Below are 13,691 nucleotides of genomic sequence, written 5' to 3'. Positions count from 1 at the left end.
TTAACAAAAAATATTTGTAAAAAAACCTATAGTCGACCCCGTAATTTAAAAACCATTCTCTCTATTCATACTGGAGAGAAAAAATTCACTTGTAATTTTTGCAAAAAAACATTTAGGCTGAAGGGTAATTTAAAAACACATCTCTCTATTCATACTGGAGAGAAAAAATTCACTTGCAATTTTTGTAAAAAAACGTTTAATCAAAGTAGTAGTTTAAAAACACATCCATCTCTCTATTCATACTGGTGAAAAGAAATTCACGTGTAATTATTGTAAAAAAACTTTTAATCAGAGTTGTAATTCAAAAAGACATCCCTGTATTCATACTGGTGAGAAAAAGTTCACTTGTAATTTTTGTAAGAAAACCTTTAGTCAAAGCTGTAATTTAAAAACACATCTCTCTATTCATACTGGTAAGAAAAAATTCACATGTAATTTTTGTAAGAAAACCTTTAGGCTCAAGTGTAGTTTAAAAAGCCATCTCTATTCACACTGGTGAGAAGAAGTTCACTTGTAGTTTTTGTAAAAAAAGGTTTAATGATAGCAGTAGTTTAAAAATACATTTCACTATTCATACTGGTGAAAAGAAATTCACTTGTAATTTTTGTAAGAAAACATTTAATCAAAGGAGTCATTTAAAAACTCATCTCTCTACTCATACTGGTGAGAAAAAGTTCACTTGTAATTTTTGTAAGAAAACCTTTAGTCAAAGCTGTAATTTAAAAAGACATCTCTCTATTCATACTGGTGAGAAAAATTTCACTTGTAGTTTTTGTAAAAAAACTTTTAATCAGAGCAGTAGTTTAAAATCACATCTCTCTATTCATACTGGTGGGAAAAAATTCACTTGTAATTTTTGTAAGAAAACATTTAATCAAAGAAGTCATTTAAAAAGACATCTCTCTACTCATACTGATGAGAAAAAGTTCACTTGTAGTTTTGTAAAAATTCTTTAATCAAAGCAGTAATTTAAAAATACATTATTTAAATATGAAGATAATTTAATATTAAGTATAAAAATTGTCAATTTATACTTAATAAAAGTTGGCATTATTGAAATTAACAGAGTATCCGAATAGATTTTTAACTTAACAGTTAAATTAATTTTTTTAGCATCTTAGTGAAGAAGCTATCAAGCTATCAATGATGTGGAGGAAAGAGTAGTGAATGTAGTTTACAGATATCAAAATGTGTTTTGAAGTAAATAAAAATATAAAGTTATATGTGTTGATGTCATTTCTTATAGAGAAAAGTGCTTGCAAATTACAGAAAAATCAGTAAAAGAAAGAAACATCATAACTTCTCATTTTCCTATACACACATGTGTTTTTTTTCAGGAGGCTTTCACACAGAGATCTATTTTAGAGTTCCACTTATCTGTTCATGTTGTTAAAAAAAACTTAACAAGAAATTTTTGTAAAAAAACATATAGTCTACGCAGTAATTTAAAAAACATTCCTCTATTCATACTGAGAGAAAAAATTCAATTGTAATTTTTGTAAAAAAGTATTTAGGTTCGAGGGTAATTTAAAAACACATCTATCTATTCATACTGGAGAGAAAAAATTCACTTTTAATTTTTGTAAGAAAACCTTTAGTCAAAGCTGTCATTTAAAACACATCTCTCTGTTTATACTGGTGAAATGAAATTCATTTTTAAATTTTGTAAATAAACTTTTAATCACAGCAGTAATTTTAAAAGCCATCTTTCTGTTCATACTGGTGAGAAGAAATTCACTACTAATGGTTGATAATAAATTTTAGATAACTTACCTGGTAAAGCCAGTAAAATTTTGCCTACCGAGATTTTTATTTTCAAAAAACTTACTATTCAAAAGAAAATTTGACACTAACATTATAAATATGGAAGGAACATGTGGTGGATTGTAACTTCCTGCACCTTTGACCGATTATAACAAAGAATGGAATGGAGTCAATAACCTGTATACTGATTTTCAGAAAATTAAAAAAAAATTGGTTAATTTATTTTGAAGATATAAAGGAAAATGATAACTTATGAAAATAAAATAGGATTATTACCCTCCCCCATCCCAAAATGAAATTTCAAAAATCCATAATGAAAGTGCCATACTTACTTAGGAATCTAAAAAGGAACGCGTAAAACCATTCCTACATATATATATTTTTTTTTTCTTCAGTCATTTTACTGGTTTTATGCAGCTCTCCTAGATTCACTATCTAGTGCTAGTTGTTTCATTTCAGTATACCCCCTACATCCCACATCCCTAACAATTTGTTTTACATATTCCAAACATTGCCTGCCTACACAATTCTTTCTTCTACCTGTCCCTCCAATATTAAAGCGACTATTCCAAGATACCTTAATATGTGGCCTATAAGTCTGTCTCTTCTTTTAACTATATTTTTCCAAATGCTTCTTTCTTCATCAATTTGTTGCAACGCCTCTTCATTTCTCACTTTATCTACCCATATGATTTTTAACATTCTCCTGCAGTACCACATTTGAAAAGTTTCAATTTTTTTTTTGTCAGGTACTCTGATCGTCCAAGTTTCACTGCAGTATAAAGCTATGCTGCGAACATATACTTTCAAACATCATTTCCTGAAGTTTAAATTAATTTTTGATGTAAACAAATTATATTTCTGACTGAAGACTCGCTTCGCCTGTGCTATTTGGCATTTTTTATTGCTGCTGCTTCGTCCATCTTTAGTAATTCTATTTCCTAAATAACAAAATTCTTCTACCTCCATAATCTTTTCCCTAAAATTGCTTCCCTTGTCCCTATACTTTTCCTGAAACCAAATTGGTCTTCTCCTAACACTTCTTCCACTGTCCTCTCAATTCTTCTGTATAGAATTCTAGTTAAGATTTTTGATGCATGACTAGTTAAACTAATTGTTCTGTATTCTTCACATTTATCTGCCCTGCTTTCTTTGGTATCATGACTATAACACTTTTTTTGAAGTCTGATGGAACTTCCCCTTTTTCATAAATATTACACACCAGTTTGTATAATCTATCAATCGCTTCCTCACCTGCACTGCACAGTAATTCTACAGGTATTCCGTCTATTCCAGGAGCCTTTCTGCCATTTAAATCTTTTAATGCTCTCTTAAATTCAGATCTCAGTATTGTTTCTCCCATTTCATCCTCCTCAACTTCCTCTTCTTCCTGTATAACACCATTTTCTACTTCATTTCCTCCGTATAACTCTTCAATATATTCCACCCATCTATCGACTTTACCTTTCGTATTATATATTGGTGTACCATCTTTGTTTAACACATTATTAGATTTTAATTTATGTACCCCAAAGTTTTCCTTTAATTTCCTGTATGCTCCGTCTATTTTACCAATGTTCATTTCTCTTTCCACTTCTGAACACTTTTCTTTAGTCCACTCTTCTTTCGCCAGTTTGCACTTCCTGTTTATAGCATTTCTTAATTGCCGATAGTTCCTTTTACTTTCTTCATCACCAGCATTCTTATATTTTCTACGTTCATCCATCAGCTGCAATATATTGCCTGAAACCCAAGGTTTTCTACCAGTTCTCTTTATTCCGCCTAAGTTTGCTTCTGCTGATTTAAGAATTTCCTTTTTAACATTCTCCCATTCTTCTTCTATATTTTCTACCTTATCTTTTTTACCCAGACCTCTTGCGATGTCCTCCTCAAAAATCTTCTTTACCTCCTCTTCCTCAAGCTTCTCTAAATTCCACCGATTCATCTGACACCTTTTCTTCAGGTTTTTAAACCCCAATCTACATTTCATTATCACCAAATTATGGTCGCTATCAATGTCTGCTCCAGGGTAAGTTTTGCAGTCAACGAGTTGATTTCTAAATCTTTGCTTAACCATGATATAATCTATCTGATACCTTGCAGTATCGCCTGGCTTTTTCCAAGTGTATATTCTTCTATTATGATTTTTAAATTGGGTGTTGGCAATTACTAAATTATACTTCGTGCAAAACTCTATAAGTCAGTCCCCTCTTTCATTCCTTTTGCCCAGCCCGTATTCACCCACTATATTTCCTTCCTTGCCTTTTCCAATGCTTGCATTCCAATCTCCAACTATTATTAAATTTTCATCTCCTTTTACGTGTTTAATTGCTTCATCAATCTCTTCGTATACACACTCTACCTCATCATTATCATGGGGGCTTGTAGGCATATAGACGTTAACAATCGTTGTCGGTTTAGGTTTTGATTTTATCCTTATTAAAATGATTCTATCGCTATGCGTCTTGAAATACTCCACTCTCCTCCCTATCTTCTTGTTCATCACAAAACCTACTCCTGCCTGCCCATTATTTGAAGCTGAGTTAATTACTCTAAAATCACCTGACCAAAAGTCGCCTTCCTCTTACCACCGAACCTCACTAATTCCTACTACATCCACATTTATCCTATCCAATTCCTTTTTTAAATTTTCTAGCCTACCAACCTTTTTTAAGCTTCTAACATTCCACGCTCCGACTCGTAGAATGTTATTTTTTAATTTTCTGGTGACCCCTTCCTTAGTAGTCCCCACCCGGAGATCTGAACGGGGGACTATTTTACCTCCGGAATATTTTACCAAGGAAGGCGCCTCCATCATTGCTATATGAAAATGCAGAGAGCCACATTTTCTTGGAAAAAAAAGCAGCTGTAGTTTTCCATTGCTTTCAGCTGCGCAGTACTCACGAGGACTGAGTGATGTTGATATGGCCGTTTAAGTCATTGTGACTCACACCCCTAACAACTACTGAAAGAGCTGCTGCCCTCTTTCAGGAATCATTCCTTAGTCTGGCTCTCAACAGATACCTCTCCGATATGGTTGCACCTTCGGTCCAGCTGCTCTGTATCCCTGAGCACTCAAGCCCCCTCTCACCAACGGCAAGGTTTCATGATTCATAGAGGAGTTCTATGTAAATATTAAAAAATAACGGTGATAGAGAACTTCCTTGTCAGACTCCCTTTCTTATTACGGTTTCTTTCTTATGTTCTTCAGTTATTAATGTTGCTGTTTGGTTCCTGTACATGTTAGCAATTGTTCTTCTATCTCTGTATTAGAACCGTAATTTTTTTTTAAATGCTGAACATTTTATTCCAGTTTACATTATTGAATGCCTTTTCTAGGTCTATAAATGCCAAGTATGTTGGTTTGTTTTTCTTTCCACTATAAATCTGAATCCTAAACTTGCTTCCCTTGTCCCTATACTTTTCCTGAAACCAAATTGGTCTTCTCCTAACGCTGCTTCCACTCTCCTCCCAACTTTTCTGTACAGAATTCTAAAGATTTTTGATGCATGACTAGTTTAAGCAGATTTTTCTGTATTCTTCACATTTATCTGCTCCTGCTTTCTTTGGTATCATGACTAACACTTTTTTGAAGTCAATATTTTTTTTTTGTAAATATTACACACCAGTTTCTATAATCTATCAATCGCTTCCTCAGTTATGTTGCGCAGTAATTCAGCAGCTATTCCAGGAGCCTTTCTGCCATTCAGATCTTTTAATGTTTTCTTAAATTCAGATCTCAGTATTGTTTCTCCCTTTCATTCTCTTTGATTTCTAATTCTTCCTCTATTACACCATTTTCTAATTCATTTCCTCTTTATAACTCTTCAATATATTCCACCCACCTATCGACTTTTCCTTTCGTGTTATAAATTGGTGTACCATTATTGTTTAATTATTGATTTTAATTTATGTACCACAAAATTTTCCATAATATTTCACCCACTATACTTCCTTCCTTGCCTTTTCTAATCTTAAACTAATATTAAATTTTCATTCCCTATTATGTGTTTAATTGCTTCGTCAATTTCTTCGTATATACACTCTACTTCATTATCTTCATGGGTGCTTGTAGACATTAACAATTGTTGTGGGTTTACGTTTTTATTTTATCCTTATTACAATGATTCTATCGCTATGCATTTTGAAATTCTCTACTCTCTTCTCTATCTTCTTGTTCATTATGAAACCTACTCCTGCCTGCCCATTATTTGAAGCTGAGTTAATTATTCTAAAATCACCTGACCAAAAGTCGTTTTCCCGTTCTCACCAAACCTCGCTAATTCCTACTACATCTACATTTATCCTATTCATTTCCCTCTTTAAATTTTCTAACCTACCAGCCTTTTTTCTGGTGACCACTTCCTTAGTAGTCCCCATCCGGAGATCTGAATGTGCGACTGGTTTACTTCCAGAATATTTTATCAAGGAAGGCACTTCCATCTTTGTTATATGAAAATGCAGAGAGCTACATTTTATTGGAAAAACAGCTGCAATTTTCCATTGCTTTCAGCTGTGCAGTACTCAGAGGATTGAATAATTTTGATATGGCTGTTTAAGTCATCCTGACCTATGCCCTTAACAACTACTGAAAGAGCTGCTGCCCTCTTTCAGGAATCATTCCTTAGTCTGGCTCTCAACAGATACCTCTTCGATATGGTTCGATCTTTGGTCCAGCTACTCTGTATCACTGAGCACTCAAGCCCCCTCACCTTCAGCAAGGTCTCATGATTCATAGAGGGAGATATACATATCTCCTCCTATGAATCATGCATACATATATGAGTGAATTCTTTTCCAACTTGTACTTTTTTTTCATCAGACAAGATATAAAGTATCAATACATTTGCTGGTTTTTTCGTTGTTGATTATAATAAAAAATTATTCACATTCAATTCAATCATTTCAAATTAATCGGGTACGAGTTTAATTTCGATTAGATTATATAAAACTTTATTTACTTGTAAAAATAATTATGTAGAAATATTTTCAGTAGCAAAAAATAAATCTAATACCTTCTATACTAAAAATCCAAATTAAAACTTTCCCCAATTTGTTTAAAAAGCTGGCAAAGTATCGCATGACTCCACTGGCTACGATGGTCAAGTACCTTGCTGGCTTTTATTATTTTATATTATGTATTATTATTTTTGTATTATATAATAATAATATAATTGTAATATAAATTAAAAAATTTTAATTTTCAAAAAATATTTTCTGCATTTTAGGTTTGGATCTGTAATTTAAAATAAAAAATGTACAAATTTATGTGTGAAGTGTAACCTTCAAAAAAGTATTTAAACCGGAGGTAGAACATAAGAACAAAAAGTATATATTTCAGTTTTAAGAAGAAGGGATTGATTTTTTGAAAGGTTGTTTATATTTATATATGCATTTTATGTAAAAAATTCACTTTAATAAAATTTTATCTAAAACGCCATCGAAGAAAATCAAAATCGATTTTTCTGTGATATCCAACTCTTCTGAACAAATTTTCCTGTATAGAAATGTTTGAGCCAAATTTGAAGAAAATCAGTTCTGTCAATCCTGAGATATAAGGCCAAAAGCAGTGCAACACACTTCATATATCTTGTCTTTTTGGTCTAAATAAACAGACTAAAGCATAAAGATTTACAACAAAAAACCCGGTACCCTATCTTTGACACGATCACTGTACTTTCCTTTCAATATAACTATTCTAGCCATATTCACCAGAAAATAAATATTCATTTATAAAATAACGCTAAATTAAATACATATAATATAATAAGACCATTGTTGAAAACTTGGTAAGTGCATTTCTTCACATAATATAATTCAACTAATATAGTTAAGGTACTTTCTAATGGTATTTTATCTTAATTTAAACCCCCCATAAAGAAGCGGGGGAAAGAGGTTTAATTTTTTCTTTCTGAGTTCAAATTCTCATCCATGAATTTTACTACATCAAATTTTGTTCATCATATATTCTAAAATATTGGCAGGGCAGCAGATACCATATATTTTATCAAAACAATTTTATGTTTGCATATAGTTCATAATACATATAATAACAAACTAATATTTATTTCAATCTATAATTGTGACTATTAAAATACACAGAAATTATTATTTAAATTTTTATGTTAAATGAGTGTTTACAAAGTTTGTATTAACAAAAAAAAAAACAACATTATATATATATATATATATATATATATATATAAATACCAATCTAAAAGTCAGTGTTATATTTAATATTGCATTGCATTGGTCACTGCCTGGCAATTAGTTTGCCATGATGATATTAGTTTGTAAACAACCAACAGAATGCTCATCAGTGAGTCAAGATCTACATATGATATAATACGTATGGTAAAAAATGATTCCCAAAGATATGTGGTACTGAAAAACTATTCTGTGTTGTAAGCTGCTCTATTTTAAGAATGAAAACCTCTCAGTAGTTCAATACAAGAGTTCTTAACCAATACGTAGGATTTTAGCAAACAAAGATTCAAACTTCTAGCCCCAGTTCTTACTTAAACGAGCTATGCAATGTATGTTCTGATGTCTATTACACTCGACGAGTAAAAGGATCGATTAAAAAAAAAAACCATCGGCTTGATGACAGCCTGTTGAAATATTTTTTTCAAACTGTTCAAGTATTTGAAAAACTATATGAATTCGCTATATGAAAAACTATATTAATTCACTATTCAGTGTCGCCTATTTTTATATTTTAGAAACGCACAAAATCTCCTATTCTCAACTGTGATATTCATAAATTTCAGTTTTACTTTTAATGAGTTTACCAGAGCTTATCGTTTTAGCGATGTGTTCTTGTCTTTTTCTTGTGACAGAGTAAAAGTAAATTTGATTTTTACGTGATATCTGTGAGAAAGCCCAAATGCACCGGTCGGCAACAGTCAATTAGTCCATCAAAAATATTATTTTTGTTGTTAGTATATGTTTTTATTTCATCAATGAAGCTTAAAAAACAAAATGCAATGATAACGAGTACAGTAGCCGTTATCGCTACCCCCTCGCATCAAGTTCGTTTCTTTCTCTACGCTACTTCATTATGTTGATCTCTTCTAGGCCTTTACGTAAAAGATAAGTTTTTTCTTAAGTATCGTAAGATAAGGAAAGGCTGTCCATCCTTTCCTGTTTAGCCTCTGGTAATTACCGTCAGGTATTACTCGGAGGATGATATGTATAAGTGCAAGTGAAGTGTAGTGTTGTACGGTCTCAGGTCAACCATTTCTGAGATGTGTGTTTTATTGAAACGCAAACACCAAAAGAACACCCCTATCCATGGATAGGGGTGTTCTATCTAGTAGGATAGGGGTGATCTGGATCTAGTATTCAAATCCGTATAAAAGTAACTGCCTCTACTAAAACCTGAAAGCTGTAACTCTCGACTTTGAAATCAGCTGATTTGCGAAGGAAAGGCTGTATTTGACCCAGAGAATGCAGTCGCTATCAGATCAAATTCGACGGTAATGTTGAAGTTGATTTCTTTTTACTCATTTCATGATACGTATCGAATCATGCATTCTAAAAATTATCGATTAAAATCATTGAATATCAAAAAATGTGAAGATTCTTTGAAGAATTCGGTATTACCCATCTCTATCCACTACTACTCGAGTGGGCCGCCTAAGTACATTGTGAATAGCAACAAAGGAATCTATCGACGGGCGCCATTGTGTCCTTCCGTTTTATTTGTGTTTTGAGGATAAAAAAATCCCTTTCGGCACGCAGGAAGGCGGAGGTAAATTTCACTGGTGCTAAGTATGGAATAAAAAAGATTTCTACCTTAAAGTTAAGAAAAACTTCAAATTTATTCAATACAATGGTTGCATCTGAAAAAAGTTCCACATGTTTACCATACGACAAGCCCCATCTTACAACACCAGCAACATTTTGGTCATCCATTGCCGTAAGGGTTGGTCATATCAAAAATTATTTCAGATAGGAATTTTAGTTAATGTTTAACTAAACGACCTTTAACTAACGACCAATTTAATTTGATTCGATACTGTGCCTATTAAGGGAGGTATGATTTTTTTGTCTTCAGAATTCCACTTTTCCACTCTCTGGGCCAGTGTTTAGTAATATAAAAACCTTTGCGTACATAAGTTTTAGGCTCTTATTCAAAAAATGGTAGGAACTTTAAACGAATTCGATATTTTACTTAATAAGAAAGTTGTAATGATATTTTGTTTTTTCGAAAAAGCCCGCCAATGGTTCGCTTTTCTCCATTAACGAACTCGACCGAGATATTGGGTCGTTATATTTTATGTATCAATTTGAAAGTGATTGGCGAAAAATTACGGCAGTTATCGTGTCCACAATCAAATGAAATGTGTACGTATATATATATATATATATATATTTATAAATTTTTAACTGACTGTGATTTTGGGTGTCTGGGGGATGTGAAACGCGAAGATATGTAGAAATTTTCCAGTGGTCAAATCATGGTGCCCATTATAATAGCTAGCTTTCTTATGAAATCTACCTAAAAAGAAAACAATGGGTGGGATTAGAGCTGTGTTAAAAACTCAACTCAAGAAACAGTTAAAAATGTACAGAATTTTAAAGGTTTTCGTTGTAAAAGCGTTTGTTGTTAGTACGCTAAATTCATGAACGGTAATTAGTTACAAATGTCAAAAACATTTACCCACCATAGAACGCCTTAAAAATTTCAGTATGACCTCATTTCACAGGTGAACTGAAATTTGGATGAAACTTTTCGATAGCCATACTTGATAAAAGCGTTTTCGGATATATACAAACGTTTTTCCTTAATTCAATGTTTCAGATCTGTTCTTATATTTTCCTTTCTTTATGAATCACTCTGTATAATTATGATAAACAGAAAAGTATACAGAGTATTAATCATATCACGTTTTGGTAGATGTTTTATGAATCACTCTGTATAATTATGATAAACAGAAAAGTATACAGAGTATTAATCATATCACGTTTTGGTAGATGTTAACATTTTCAAAGCACCTCTAATTGGCAAAGCCATGGGAAAGTCTTTGCAATACAATTATTAAAAGTATTATTTTCATTTCTTTAACAAGCGTTTAAACGTAACAAAAAGTCTGAAATGTTTACAATTTTTGGGCCCCCATGTCAGTGAAGCTTTTTTATTAATTATAATGATTATGACAATAAGATTTAAGCTTAAAAATTTCCAAATAAAAAATTCTTTGATTTTGGGGACTCCTTTACTGTGTGAAGAACAATATAATAAAAACTTTTTTATAAAGAAGTGATGCTTAAAAATGTATTTAAAAAAAAAATCATTGAAAAAGAGAATTGTTTAAAAATATTTTTAAAAAAAAGTATAACTTTTATGAAAATAATGGAAAAAATGCTTCTCATTTTGGATTCGGCATATAATATAGATGCATTTATTCATAGTGTTCTGCCGTTAGAGGACAGGTCCTGTCACGGCTGCTGCTCTCCACCTTATTCTATACTTTGTTAACCTCTTAAGCATATTTTCCCTTTTTCATAATCCCATCCATCATTTGATGATATCTCTTCCTTTCCTTCCATTCACTATGCCTTTTATCACATCCACTAATAAACACCTTCTTCTCATACGATGTTCTACCCGGTTCCTTTTCCTATATTCAATCACATTTACCATTTTCCTGTTCTCTCCGATTCTCCTTAATACTCCTTAATTTGTTACATGGTCTTGCCGTCTGACATTTATCATTCTGCGCCACACCCTTATCTCAAAAGTCTCGATTCTTTTTCTGTTTGTCTTCTTATCGTCCACATTTCAGCTCCATAGAGCATCACGTTCTAAAAAAAACATTTCATTAATCCCTTCCTTAATGCTAAGTTAACTTTTCCACACAGCAGTCTTTCCTTCTAAATGCCTGCTTACTTGTTGATATTCTTGTTTTAATTTTTCTTGTGCAATTCAGGATACTGGTTGTAAAGCTCCTTATATTTTGAATTATCTTCACCTGCTCTAAAACTTAAATTCCTATTTTAATCACAATCCTCTCCATGTTTCCACAAAATACCGTACAGTTTGTCTTCTCTTTATGATCCTTTACCCTGATTTTTGCAAGTTTTATTTAAGTCATTAAGCATTTAATTTTGTTTACTTGATCTCTCCACCAGCACTGCCACATCATTAGCAAAACATATACATTCTATTATTCTTCCCCCGATCTTTATTACTCTTTTCCCATTCAGGAAGAATTTAATTATTTCTTTCAGATAAATACTAAACAATGTTCGTGACATACAGCATCCCTATCTCACTCCCTTTCCAATCCCTACTCTTCCTGTCATTTCGCCACGTATCATCACTTTTATTCTTCGGTTATAGTACAGCTCTTTTATTAGGTTCCTCTCTTTCCAGTCAACTCCCTTCTTTTTCAGTATTAACAGTAATTTATCCCATTTTACTCTGTCAGATGCCATTTTTAGGTTGACAAATCCAACATTCACTATCCGCCTCCTTTACGTGAACCTGTCACCTACTACTTTAAGCAGCCCTATAGCGTCCCTTGTTCCAACACCTCTTCTAAACCCATAGTGTTCTTCCTTAATACTGCCACCCAATTTATTGTATATCCTCTTATTTAGAACCCTTAATGGTACCTTTGCATGTGATATTAGGCTTATCACACTATGTTCTTCACGTTTCTTTGTATCTATTTTCTTTCCTACCGGTACCATTATTGTATCCGGAAAGTCATCCGGCCGCTTTCCTTCTTTAAGTATTTATTGCTTAGATCTAGTAATAAGTATAACAATGTAGATGCCAAAGCTACTTAAATTTTAATTGCGCTTCAAATTACAAATAAGAATAAAAATTAAAAGCAAGAAACAAAAAACAGAATTTATATTTTTTAGAGGTGGGGAATAGATAGATATTAAGAAAAACTTTTCTAAAAATATTCGTATATAAATTAAACAGCAAATTTTCGTGAGTAAAGTTTTCTCTAACAATCTCTTCAATAGAGGCTAACATAAGAAAAATAAGACTTTCAAAAAACTTTCTGCAAATTAGCTCCAGGGTTTATAATTTTAGAAGATTGTAGACATTTTCCATAGCCCTGTATATGATGGATGAAGTATAAAAAGAAATGTAATATTAAAACCGCAGGGAGAGTGTAAAAGACATTTTTAAGAGATGAGGATTCATTACTTGAAAAAAATTGTTTGGATTATTCACATATGCATTGTATATACATATATATTTATATATATGCATTATATGTATGTATTGGTATACATTGTAAGTATATAGTTTGCTTTGATAACTTTTTCTCTAAAATGCCTGTGATGAAAATTGCGATATCTCCTCCCACCTTTTTAACACATTTTGAAAAAAATTGATCATTTGACAAATATAGAGAAATATGTGAAAAGTCGGTCGGGTCAATCCTGAAATATAAGGTGAAAAGTAGTGCTGAAAACATACATAAATACGTTGAAAACTAGCCCCAGCATTGAATATGCAATAACGTTTCAGAGATCTGTTATAAACTAAAACACACGGTTGTCCCAAAATTGAATAATTTAAATCTGAGTAAAAAACATTGTTAAATTGACTGTAACAATATTTGTCTGAATTCATTTCTTATGATTTCTGTTTAATTATGATTATAAAAACATGAATCGATTTCTGTTAAAACTTTTGATCTTACCTTTTGTTTACATCCAATGCTTTTGCTTCATAAAGCAATGATCTATGAACCACAATTCGGTAGATCCTTCTTTTGTCCTTTCTTATCTTCCTTCTCCCCAAATAAAATTGAGGGCTGTTAACAGTCATTCTAGTCATTATTATTCTATCTTTTGTTATTCTATTCACTATTTTATCTTGATTGTTTCTTCTTTTATTTAACAGTACTCTCAAATTACTCAGGAGGCTCACTAATTAATAGCACTGGGTTAAG

General features: G+C 32.0%; 1 pseudogene; it reads left to right on the top strand.

Annotated features, from left to right (window-relative positions):
- LOC142321435 (dynein axonemal heavy chain 1-like) overlaps window positions 1-7,204 on the top strand; it is a 101,803-nt pseudogene extending 94,599 nt beyond the window's left edge.
- Window positions 7,205-13,691: the final 6,487 nt, after the last annotated feature.

The sequence above is a fragment of the Lycorma delicatula genome, chromosome 3, assembly GCF_047948215.1.
Source record: "Lycorma delicatula isolate Av1 chromosome 3, ASM4794821v1, whole genome shotgun sequence".
Taxonomy (NCBI): domain Eukaryota; kingdom Metazoa; phylum Arthropoda; class Insecta; order Hemiptera; family Fulgoridae; genus Lycorma; species Lycorma delicatula.
The sequence above is the reverse complement of the archived record's forward strand: the minus strand, read 5'-3'. Positions and strand labels throughout refer to the sequence as shown.